The following is an 11,458-nucleotide window of genomic DNA, read 5'->3' on the forward strand; positions in this document are numbered from 1 at the left end:
TACAATTCCAGGAGGAACAAATGCACATTTTCTGCAGTCTTTAAAATTCAAACTCAACATGCCTCACTGACACCTGTGACAAATCCATTGTCACTTCCTAGGTTGTCTTTCCATAGCTCTAACCTCAGCATGTCACCCTTTGCTCCAAAATACCCTTACATACCTTGTTTCTCAGACACATTCTGTTTTTAAGACAAGGTCATCGTCTTCTTTTTCATTAGGTCAGACATATTTCACTTGGCTTGCACTGTGTTTAAAATCAGAGTTCTTCACATAAAAATGTAAATGTCTAGCTTTTCCTTCCAAATTTGGAAGGCCTAGCAATGCTAGGCTGTTGTTTCCACCAGAAGCTGTTCGCATAATCCTCCTAGTTCTTCCCTCTTCTCCTCTATCCTGTTTGCAGCAGTCTCCACTACTCCTTAGCATACACCAGCCCCTGTCACCCAGTTAGGTTACCTCCATAGTCCAAGAAAGGATTTTTAATCCCCGATTTAAGCCATGTGTTGGCTGGCACATTTATAACTTTTTTGTTTATCTTGGGTAACATTACATATTACACATATAAATTACCAAATTCAAAATAAAGGAAGATCTTGGCAGGCTGTAACAATTGACCATAGGTGTGACTATCATTTTTTTATGATGCAGAGATACAAATAAATTTCCACTTAATTTAAACACAGATTAGACAGACTGGCTTTTTTTTTTTTTTTTTTTTTTTTTTTTTTTAAACCATGCTGTGTATAATCACATTCCTCAAACAACAGAAAATGTCTTCCTGTCGTTCATTTTGCTAAATCTTTGAAATGGTCTTTGAAATGCCACTTTGAGTAGTTGATTTGCTCAACCTAACAATAACCCTCAGGATCTTATGGTCTGTTTCGCACAAGAACAGTGGATTTTAGGTCTGCTTTAACTGGTCGGCATTTTATTCCTCCTCACTAGACCCCCAGTTCTGTTGGTGTTCGCTTTGTCCTTTCAGACATCACATCTGGGTGCTCTTCTCGGCTTTGAATTTGGTCAGGTCACTGCTCTCCTTAAACATGCTCAGGGGTTTCCTTCTAAACTGCAGATTCTAAGTGTTATCCTCAAAGACTGTAACAAGACCAGTGCAGAAAGCTTTACTCTTCCATCCACCCTTCTGTTTTAAGGGGGATTTAAAGCAGGGTAGAGGGGAGTGGTTTGGGACTTTGGAAACAGACAGGCTCATATTCCAAATTTCACCCTACCTGTGTAACATCTGCCTTTGCCTCAGTTTTCCTCTCTATAAAATGTAGAAAATTCCACCTACCTCACAGGGTTCTTTTAAATATAATTGCAAATGTGTAAAGACATTCAGTGAGTTAGTGTCACATGCCATAAATCCTTTTGTTCCATTCCCCTGTCTCAGATCACCATACCAGTTTTTGGTCTTCATTTGCTGATGAACACACACAGAGAAAAAGACTTTTCCTCATCTCTTTACCTTTCTTCTTGCCACTATCTGTGATGGATTGTCTGTGCCTGAAAATTCCTTGACTTTGTCCTGTCTAGCACTGTCCCTAGAAGCTGTTACATACCAGGGAAAATAGAAGCAGCTTCTGAAAAGCTGGGTTCAAGCAAAGCCTGAGTTTAGGTTGGAGAGACCCTTCTTCAAGAACACAGAGGGAGGCCCCTTCCTGTGAGGTCCGGGGAAGCTTGTTCTTTTATCTCTCTTACCTCTCACCCCCAAGGGAAGGAGAATAAGGCTGCACATAACTGATCCTTCCAAAACTGCCTGCATTGCATATTTTTATAACTAAATTGCATGTGTGGATATAATAATAGATAATCTGAATGTGTTATACATATCCTACATAAAACATAAAGGTTGCTTGTCTCCGTCTCACATGCATTTTAAAAGCTCATTTTAATGTTTAATGCTCCTAACGGTCATCTAAATCTCAAAAGGTAAGCAGGAAATACCATATGAAAGACCCAGAGTCTAAAACAAATGTTACTGATATAATCTGAGATTTGCTTTCCTCCTCTTATACCCTAAATACCCCAACTCTCGTTATTCTAGTTTCTAGAGACCACAAACATGGCAAAAGCCATTTCCTACTTTATAGCTCTATGGAGTACTTTTGAAGCAGAAGTTACAAAAAGATATAGGTAATATTCACATTCTTAAAAGTAGTACTCATAAATAAATTTTTTAATTGTACTTTATGCATTCTATTTTTCAATCTGCATTGTTAATTTTTAAATCTAAATCTAAATTATAGTGTATCAGGCAACACTCATTGCTTAGCCAGTCAATCTAATGACTTCTGGGACGTATGTCAATTTGTGGCGGGACTGAGGGGCTACTATCTTTAGCAGCCAGTGTGCTGGGCAATTCTTTGGCAAACTTGCTAAATCCCCTGGCACAGCTCTAGGCCTGGCTGTTTAGTTGAGTATTGGGTGGTTACTCAGCAAAGTGAAGAGAATGGCTTTTAGCAGAGATGTGCTTGCTCAGATCAATCATCTAAGAAGTAAATGTCAGAAAACACAAGGACTTTTTTTTTTTTTCTGTTTTGATCATGGTAAGTATTTCAGTGTCTTTTGTATGTGTAGGCGTGTGTGTGTGTGTGTGTGTGTAGATTCTGACCTGCTGGGTTATGGGGTATTCTCTCTTGGTCTACTTTTCTATTGTGTGTGAAAATGTGCTTTCTGGAAGAAAACTCTCCTCTTGCCGAGATGCAGGGGAGAGCCAGAAAGTGGGAAGCAAGGGAGAGGAGAAGTAAGAGAATACTGTAAAAAGAAGAAAGGAAGGAAGAAAGAAAGAAGTTCTTTTCTTTCCAATTAATAAAAAGTTAACTTTCAGAGATAATCAGGAATACCAAAAGATTGGCTGAATTCTTCAAGCTCATGGTATAGAATGAGTGTCAATCCCTTGGCTTCTGTTAAAAGGTCATTTTTCCTTTGCTTAGAATCATGTTGCAGCTTTTCTAATTGGGCTGAACTAAATTTTAGCGGGAGACTGGCCAGGCTGGTGAAGAAAGAACATGGTCAAGTAAAATTTTAAAAATGCACACTTTTCTGCTACAAAAGCAATTTCAAAAGCTCTACTCTCCTCCTCTCCCCCAAACCTGGACTCAAAATGTGTAAACTTTGCATTTCAACTTTGAGTGTGTCTAGCACACAGTAAGGAAAGCTCTCCTGGGTAATTTGGGGAAAATATATGTATTAAAAATGAAGTTATAAAAAATTGAAAATTGCTTTTGAACATCCGTGGCAGTAAAATCCATATACCGCTATTTTCCTTACTATTTTAATATAGAATTTTTACATGAGAGTCGAGTAGCCATGGCTTTTAGCTTCTGAGAAGAGGTAAATCATGCCTTCTGTATGTAGTTATTTTATTTTTGTGTACAGATGTCATCTCCTAATATAATTTGTGCTCTCTTATTATTTTTTTTTTATTTAAAGGCAAAAAAGTTTCTGAATACCTTTTAAAAGGTGCTAGTATTTTAAAAACATATACAATTAGGAAAACTAGTTACAATTCATAATTTCAAATCAAATCAATCCTATTTAATAATTATGGATTTTAAATTTATTTTATTTGGCGAGAGAAGGCTAGGAAACCTCTATTTTCCTCCCATAGTTTCCTGTTAGGTGGGACAGGACATATGCTATCCTATTCCTCATTTTCATTCTTCATTTTGATCAAATTTATCTTTGCATGTGGTTTTCATATTGAAAGGTGGCCCTCAAAAGGGACTCCTCTCTTCATTCTCAGATACATTTCCTCCTTTTGCCTATACAGGGAGAGGCACGAGCCTGCTGAGCAACCACACCAGAGGGCAAAAGTGGGTTGGAGAGGAAGCCTTGGGAGACCTTACCTTTTTTTTTTTTTTTTTTTTTTTTGGGAGATGGAGTCTTGTACTATCACCCAGGCTCTAGTGCAGTGGCGCAATCTAGGCTTACTGCAGTCTCTGCCTCCTGGGTTCAAGCAATTCTCCTGCCTCAGCCTCCTGAGTAGCTGGGACTACAGGTGTGCACCACCACGTCCAGCTAAATTTTGTATTTTTAGTAGAAATGGGGTTTCATCATGTTGGCCAGGATAGTTTTGATCTCCTGACCTCATGATCTGCCCTTCTCAGCCTCCCAAAGTGCTGGGATTATAGGTGTGAGTCACCACGCCTGGCCGGAAGACCTTACCTTCCTGATAGCCAGGTGAGCCCTCCTTAAGGACTTCTCTCCACCTATGCATATTTAGGAATCTTTGTTTTTCCTTCTAGTTTATTAAGAACAAACAAAATAGCAATGACAACAAACACAATGGAAAAAATCAGGGAAAAAAACAGTGTAAGTTATATACTTTCAACTTCAGGTTTTTCTGAAATTACCATGGTATATACAATCTCTAAGATAAAAGGACCAACTTATAAGTGGATATGCACTTTGATAATTATTTTGACCCCATTTTCCTAAAATAGGAAGTAACGAGATATCTGAAATAGCAATGATCAGGGGTCTAATCTCACCCTCGAATGGAGAATAGAAGTGGGAGGAGAGTAAGGGAGACAGATGGGCAAAGCCAATGGTTTCTCTATGTGAGAAAAAATCAGGAGTGACTAGAAGAAGGGCATTATAAGAGAGTGTATGCTATAGAAGATATAGCACTAGATTTAGAGTCAAAATGCAAGGTCCTCAGCCTTTGCTCTGCAATTTACTGGTGGCATAAACTAGGGTTACATGGTCTCTCTAGATTCTATGTTGTCCTCTAGACTCCTTTGAGACAGGCTTCTCTTCTAACAGAAACTGCTGCTGTTTCTAGAATACGATGAGCTCTTATTTACTAATTAACACAACTGTATCCATCTGGACTAGGTTCCCCTTGAAGTAACACAACTGTATCCATCTGTACTAGGTTCCTCTTGAAGTCCCATTTAATCCAGGCCACAACTGATTCTTTTCAGAAAGGCCTGACTCCTCCCAAGCATCACTTTGCTCAACTAATTCTGCTGGAAACTTTGGGGATAGGTAATTCCACCTTGCCTCAAAGCCCTAATATACTTGTCACTGCCCTTTGGTCATCTGCTCATTTACACAAGCCGGCTCTATCCAGAGGACCAGGCTTCCTCTCTAGCAGAGGCTCAACTTAATGTTTAGTTGGAAGAGAAGGTCTTTGTTCTTCTCAGTCTCCAGGATTGCTTTCAGGTTATTACACCTCTACTCTTGGGCAAAATCAACCCAATTCTTTGAGGCTTCATGTCCTCCCACGGAGCAGTCACCCCATACCTTCTAGCTGATGACATCTGCAAATCTCCTGGTCTTCACTGATGATTTTGAAGCCTGGTTCACTCTCTTCCATGCCAGTTCTGACATTATCTTGGCACCTTGGTGATATGTGAACAAGCTGGGATGCTAGACTGTGTGTTTCTTCACTTCTTGCATTCTAGTATCCTTTGCATTTAGCTATTCATATCTCTTCACTGCCCTTAACTTTTTCAAGAACTATTCCAGTAGTGAATCCTCAAATTCAGCACTCTAGCAAAAAACATCTTGCCGTCTATTACCTCCAATCTACATCCCCATAACCTTCTGTAGTCATTTGCACATGCCAAATTGATTGTAATTGAGCTAAAGACTGGGTAGAGGAGAAATGGGATTTTCTTCTGGATCTTAAAAAGGTTGAGAGTTTTTCATGAAGTCAGGGAAGTGGATTTGTTGGAAGGAGTGGGCGTTGAGGGAGTGGAAAAAGGGAGTAGATTTGCATCTTGTTTATCAAGTGACTTTCCAGTAAACATTCAGAAAGCAACTCTGAGGCAGGATTCAACATCTGACTCTGACTCACTTGTGTGTGTGTGTGTGTGTGTGTGTGTGTGTGTGTTTTAAGTGCTAATGAAGAAAATACAGTTTCATCTAGCTCATTGTATAAGAAACTTATTTCTGGTAAGTTATGGTATTGTTGAATTTCTCCAGACTCAGCCCTCATGGTGTTCCAGTTGCACACAGGGATACAACTAAGGAAGAATATGCAACTTATATACTCTTCTTCCTTTTTTCTTTCCTTCACTCATTAATTCAACATATATTTTCCAAAAACCTACAATACACCTGAATGCATACTTGGTTTATCTGTGTCCAGATGCAGATCATCTGATACATTCTTGCCTTGTTCTGTTAACTGTTTCATTCCTCACAACTGAAGGAAGCAACAAGGGAAACTGCTACTCTGGTTGTAATTCTTGCTAATAAGGAAGGTTCATTTAGTCGAAAGTACTGTAGGACAAAATGACCATTTCGTCTTGGAGTCCACAAATCACAGCAAGAATGACCAAACCTGTGCCCTCAATATTTGAAAAACATATTTCAATACCTTACAGAGAAGAGAGTTGTGGCCTCATGCTTGAGACCCTGATAAATAAGACTCTCAGGAGGATGAGGATAGGGAGTGGGGATAAAAAACAGTGGTTCTGATGGCCTTGATCACACATGGCCTTTATTAATATAAGAAAAGAGCATCTTATCATTCATGAGGAAAACAAGTGAGATGTTAGGTAGAGATGTCAACGTGTCCAAAGATGAACACACAAAATGCAGCCTCATTAGAGAAAACCCTCTTAGAGAAAGTTTATCCTATACTCTAATGTACTTAGTAAGAAGAATAAGAAAATAATTAGCCCACTGTCTGGGAGTGGTGGTACCAGCCTAATTTAATGACAGTAGAAGTAAAGCTGCTTTAACTTATTTTGCCTTTTTATTCTCTGTCAGAAAACATAAGCTTTAAATTGAAGAGGGTGGAGTCAGTGTGATTTAGGATGAAGTGCAGCCATGCTGAACATGAAGACGAGAGATCACCCAGCTGCTCAAATGAGTTACTTACTCTCCAGGCTAAGAGGAATGAAATCATAGAACTCATAAAGAACTTTCAAATGGGACTCTATGGGGAAAATCCTCAGAAAAGGGAGATGCCAGAACATTCCAAATAAGTACACTAATTTCTGATTTTAAATTTACAAGAGGTTAGATTATAGAAACTGCAGATCACTGAGGCTTTATGGCAATCTTGGCATAATTCTATGAAAAAATTTGAGTGAAAGATTTTTGAGTACCTGGAAAAAGAGGTAGCAGGTACATGATATAAAAAGGACTGTTTCACTAAGAGAAGAGTCTCCACAAGTTTTTATTAGGTTTTTGATTGTCAAGTTTGATTTCAGGGGTTTTTGTCTCATAAATCAAGAATTCTATACATATGCAGAATTCTGATTCCTTGTGGACATTTGACAACATTTTTAAATGACATGCTTACAGAAAAGATAAAAGAGTATGTTCTGGATAATAGGACTGTGAAAATGTGAGTTAAAGAATGTGTTAATTTGCTGAGAGTGAGGGCTCATATCTATAATCCTAACATTTTGGGAAGCCAAGGTGGGTGGATCACTTGAGTCCAGGAGTTCGAGACCAGCCTGGGCAACATAGTGAGATCTTAAGTCTACAAAAAATAAACAAAATTAGCCAGGCATTGTGGCACATGCCTGTAGTCCTAGCTACTTGAGAGGCTGAGGTTGGAGGATCTCATGACTCAGGAGGTAAGGCTACAGTGAGTCAAGATCATGCCACTCACTGCACTCCAGCCTGGGCAACAGAATGAGACTGTCAAAAAAATAATAATAAAGGGAGAAGAAGAATGGGTAAATTGAGCATCATTAACTGGAAATATAGCTTTAGTGAAATGCCACAAGACTTTGTCTTCAACTAAATCCTGTTGTCAAAATACCATATTTCTGTAGAACTGATGGCTTACAAAATGTCCTCAAATCTGTTACCTTATTATCAGTTTTAATAATGACAGTTTATTGAGACTGTACTATTTGGCAGATATATAAATAGAATACCTCTTTTAGTTGTTGGAATCAACTTATACGGCTGCAATTATTACCCTATTTTATAGATGACGAAACAGTCATTTCCAAGTGCCATATTGATTGTGCTGGGAGGTTAAGAAATGTATCAATGTTATAGAGCTAATATGTGGCAGAACTCGAATTCAGAACCAATTCTATCTGATTCTAGAACTCATTAGTGACTCTTTGGGATCATTGGGAATTCTCAGCCCCAGTTTTCAGGTAAAGAAAAGGAGGCTTGATGAGTATGAAATTTGCCTATGATTACAGAGCTAGTAAAGTCAAACCCAGAACTTGGATTTAGTTCTTTCCATTCCAGGTCCAATGCTCTTCCTAAAGATATGAATGAATAGAACAATAGGTTAAAACATAAAATAATAATAATGATGATGATGATGATGATGACAGGCCTAAAATTTAAAACTTTCATTTACATTAAAAATTAGTTGGGGAAATACATAATCAACATCTGACTTAAATTTCTATAAAGAAAACTAAGGCAATAGTCCTTAAAAGTGTGGCTCCTTGACTAGAAACATCAACATCATATGGCAAATGACAAACCTTGTGCTCTACCCAGAACAATTAAATCAGAAACTTGGTAGAAGGGATCGGGGACAGACACGGTATACTTTAACAAGTCCACTAAGTGATTCTGAGGCATACCAAATTTTGAGATCTACCAAGCTAAGGAATTCAGTTGAAAAGTAGTCATCAAAAGCAAAAGTGAGAATATAATCATGTCACTAGGCTTACATCCAGAGAACAGCACTCTGGATATTTACTTACTGAAGATCCTGTAGTGTCTAAGCCTGTTCAAGATGACTAACATAGCTTTCATGTGAGAGAGGAATTAGCTTATTCTAATGTCACAAAATTTAAAAAGTGATTGCATTTTTGAGCTAAAATAATTCCCAGGAAGCACTGCTCCAGCTGAATTCCCTTATTTGATATGAAAGGAGACTGAAGTAATTTATGAAGGAGGGATTCTAAGAACTTATTTAGGAAAAAAATTTTCTTTTGTTAGAATCCCTTTTTTGTTCATTTGCTTATATCCTCCCTTACCTTGAGGAGTCGTGAGGTCCCCATCCATAGTCATAAAACATATGGAGTGAGTACCATATTGTCAGAGGTTGGTAGGGTGAGGATTCCTGTGTTGATAAGAGTGTTGGACAAGAATTGTTTTATCTTTAAAATAATCTTACAATTAATTGCATTAAAGTGGTAGATAATCAAAATAACTTATAAATTTATTATTGCCATTATTATTAAAAGTAAGTGAGTTAAAAGTATGGGTTCTAGATAGTAGCTGAAAGAGAGAGCCCAGGCTCTTCCCTGAAGAATCATTTTTCTGCCTTGTATTTCCAGATTTCCATTACAGAGACTTCTTGGATGAACCCTGTGACCTCTTGCATTAAAATGTGCCTTAATCCACACCCTAGAAGGAAGCAAGTCCTGGCACAGTGGAGTTGCTAATAGCCTAGGTCTGGTACTTCTTCAGTTTTCCAGCTTCATATCTTTTCCCCCAATCTATTCTTGGACTTCTCAGTTCTTAAACTCTAGTTTCATCCCCTCACTATGGACTTAAAATTTCTTCCCCAAGTTCTCCGAATTAATGGTTAGATTCTCTTGTTGTATCTACGAATGCTTATTTTCCCTCCTCACCTCTGAGCTACATTTTCTCTTTGGATGGCTTCTGGCTGTTGTGAGAAACACCTCAGTGTGGACTAGACACTCTGAAGGTCACATGGCTAGGATCCTCAAGGGTTCTCCCTCAAGCCTGACAGAAACACCGTGGCTGCTTCTTGGAACTTAAAGTTTGCTACAATTAGCAAATTCAAAACACTTACAGTTGAGTGTAGGAAAATCTAGAATTAGAAGGAACACAGGTTACTTGTAGAAAGCCAAAGGTGAGAGCTGGATAGGAAAGGGCTTGCTTGATGCCAGGTCTGCTGGTTACAGAGAAAGGCTACAAGTAGAGGTAGGTTTTGGAGTTAGTTTACTAATTCTTGGGCACTCCAAGGTAATTTTTGGGTCCCCCAACATGTAGGCTGGATGGATGCTTTAAACTCACTGGATAAGTCTGTAAGTTAGACAATGAAAATGATTAGTTTTTTAGACTAATTTAATTTTGTCAGCTCTGCTTTGGCTAAATCTATCAGGGGATTGATAAAATATATTGCTGGTGGTAGATTAGGGAATTAAAAGTTGTAAATACATCCAAAGTCATACCTTTTGGGAACTTCATTCGTAATAATGTTTTTGTTGGTTTCTTCATGCAGGTCTTGTTATTTATAATTACATAAAATGGAGTTAGCAGACTATGGCAGACAGGCCGAATTTGGCAGAAGCAGCCTGTTTTTGACCCTAGAATGATTTTTACAATTTTAAAAGGTTGTAACAAAGAAGTATATGTGATAGAGACCATAAAACAAAAAAGAAAAACAAAAGATGTATGACAGAGACCAAATGTGACTCTTTATAGGAAAACGGACTGTCCCTTGATGTAGAATTCACTCACTGTAAGGCTCTTCTTTATGATTCAAGAGCCAAGAAAGGGTTTTGTTTTACTTCATATTTGATAAAAATCCATTGTCATTTTTAATTTTATTTTTTATTTTACCTGTATTTCTAAGTACTCTATTTGTAGTTTCACTTCATAGGGAAATTAAAGAATGTTTCTATTTATTTCTGAAATTAAAATAATTAGATAATAGATGCAATCTATTAACTTGCTAATGTGATCATGAGAACTTTAGTATTTTTATGGAACTTTCAAATGAAGATGTTTGGAAGGAGCTGAAACCATTTATCTGGAGTTCAAGACAGAGGTCTGGGCCAGAGGTAAATATTTTGGAACTTCTGCCCTATAGGTATGATAATTGTCCATTCCTGAGGATTCAATACATCTATGGGAATATCTATACCAACTTTAACATTTATTTAACTCAAGCCTGCAGCTTGCTTTGGTTTTCTAGTTTAATGGAGTATGCACTCAGGTTATCAGCATGTCCACACTATAGTATCTTTTCTCCCATATCAGTAATCAAGTTGTAAGCTCCTGGAAGACAAGGTATCTACTTTCTGATTCCTGAATCCATGGTGCAAATTGAGTGATTGGCACAGAATGGGAAATCAATAAATGTTTGTTGAATCAATAAATGAATGGGCCAGGCAGACATGGCAAAGCATAATTACGATGCATCATGCTGAAGGCTATACTATTGCTTGTAACAAAGTGCTCTGGAATGTGGAGGTGTGGAGCCTGCCTGGGGAAGTCTGGGAAAGCATCATGAATTCAGTTCTTTAGAAATGAATAATTTGCCACATAGAGAAGAGGGGAAAAGGAATTCCAGGAACTGGGAAGTATATGCAGAAGTGAAGAAGAATATAAAAGTATTCCAAAACTTCAATGTGACTAAAAAGTTTGGTGCAAGGGAGCATGTTTATATGAGGAGATGGCAGCAAACTAATGAGGCTGGTCCAGGGCTTTTGGCATTTTGAGGATCTGGAACAGCATCCCCCCAAAAATAAGTGCTAAACAGGGACAGAGATATGTTATCTACTCTAATGAGCAACCAGGCATTTGCTTTGTTCAT

Source organism: Saimiri boliviensis, chromosome 4 (assembly GCF_048565385.1).
Source record: "Saimiri boliviensis isolate mSaiBol1 chromosome 4, mSaiBol1.pri, whole genome shotgun sequence".
NCBI classification, from domain to species: domain Eukaryota; kingdom Metazoa; phylum Chordata; class Mammalia; order Primates; family Cebidae; genus Saimiri; species Saimiri boliviensis.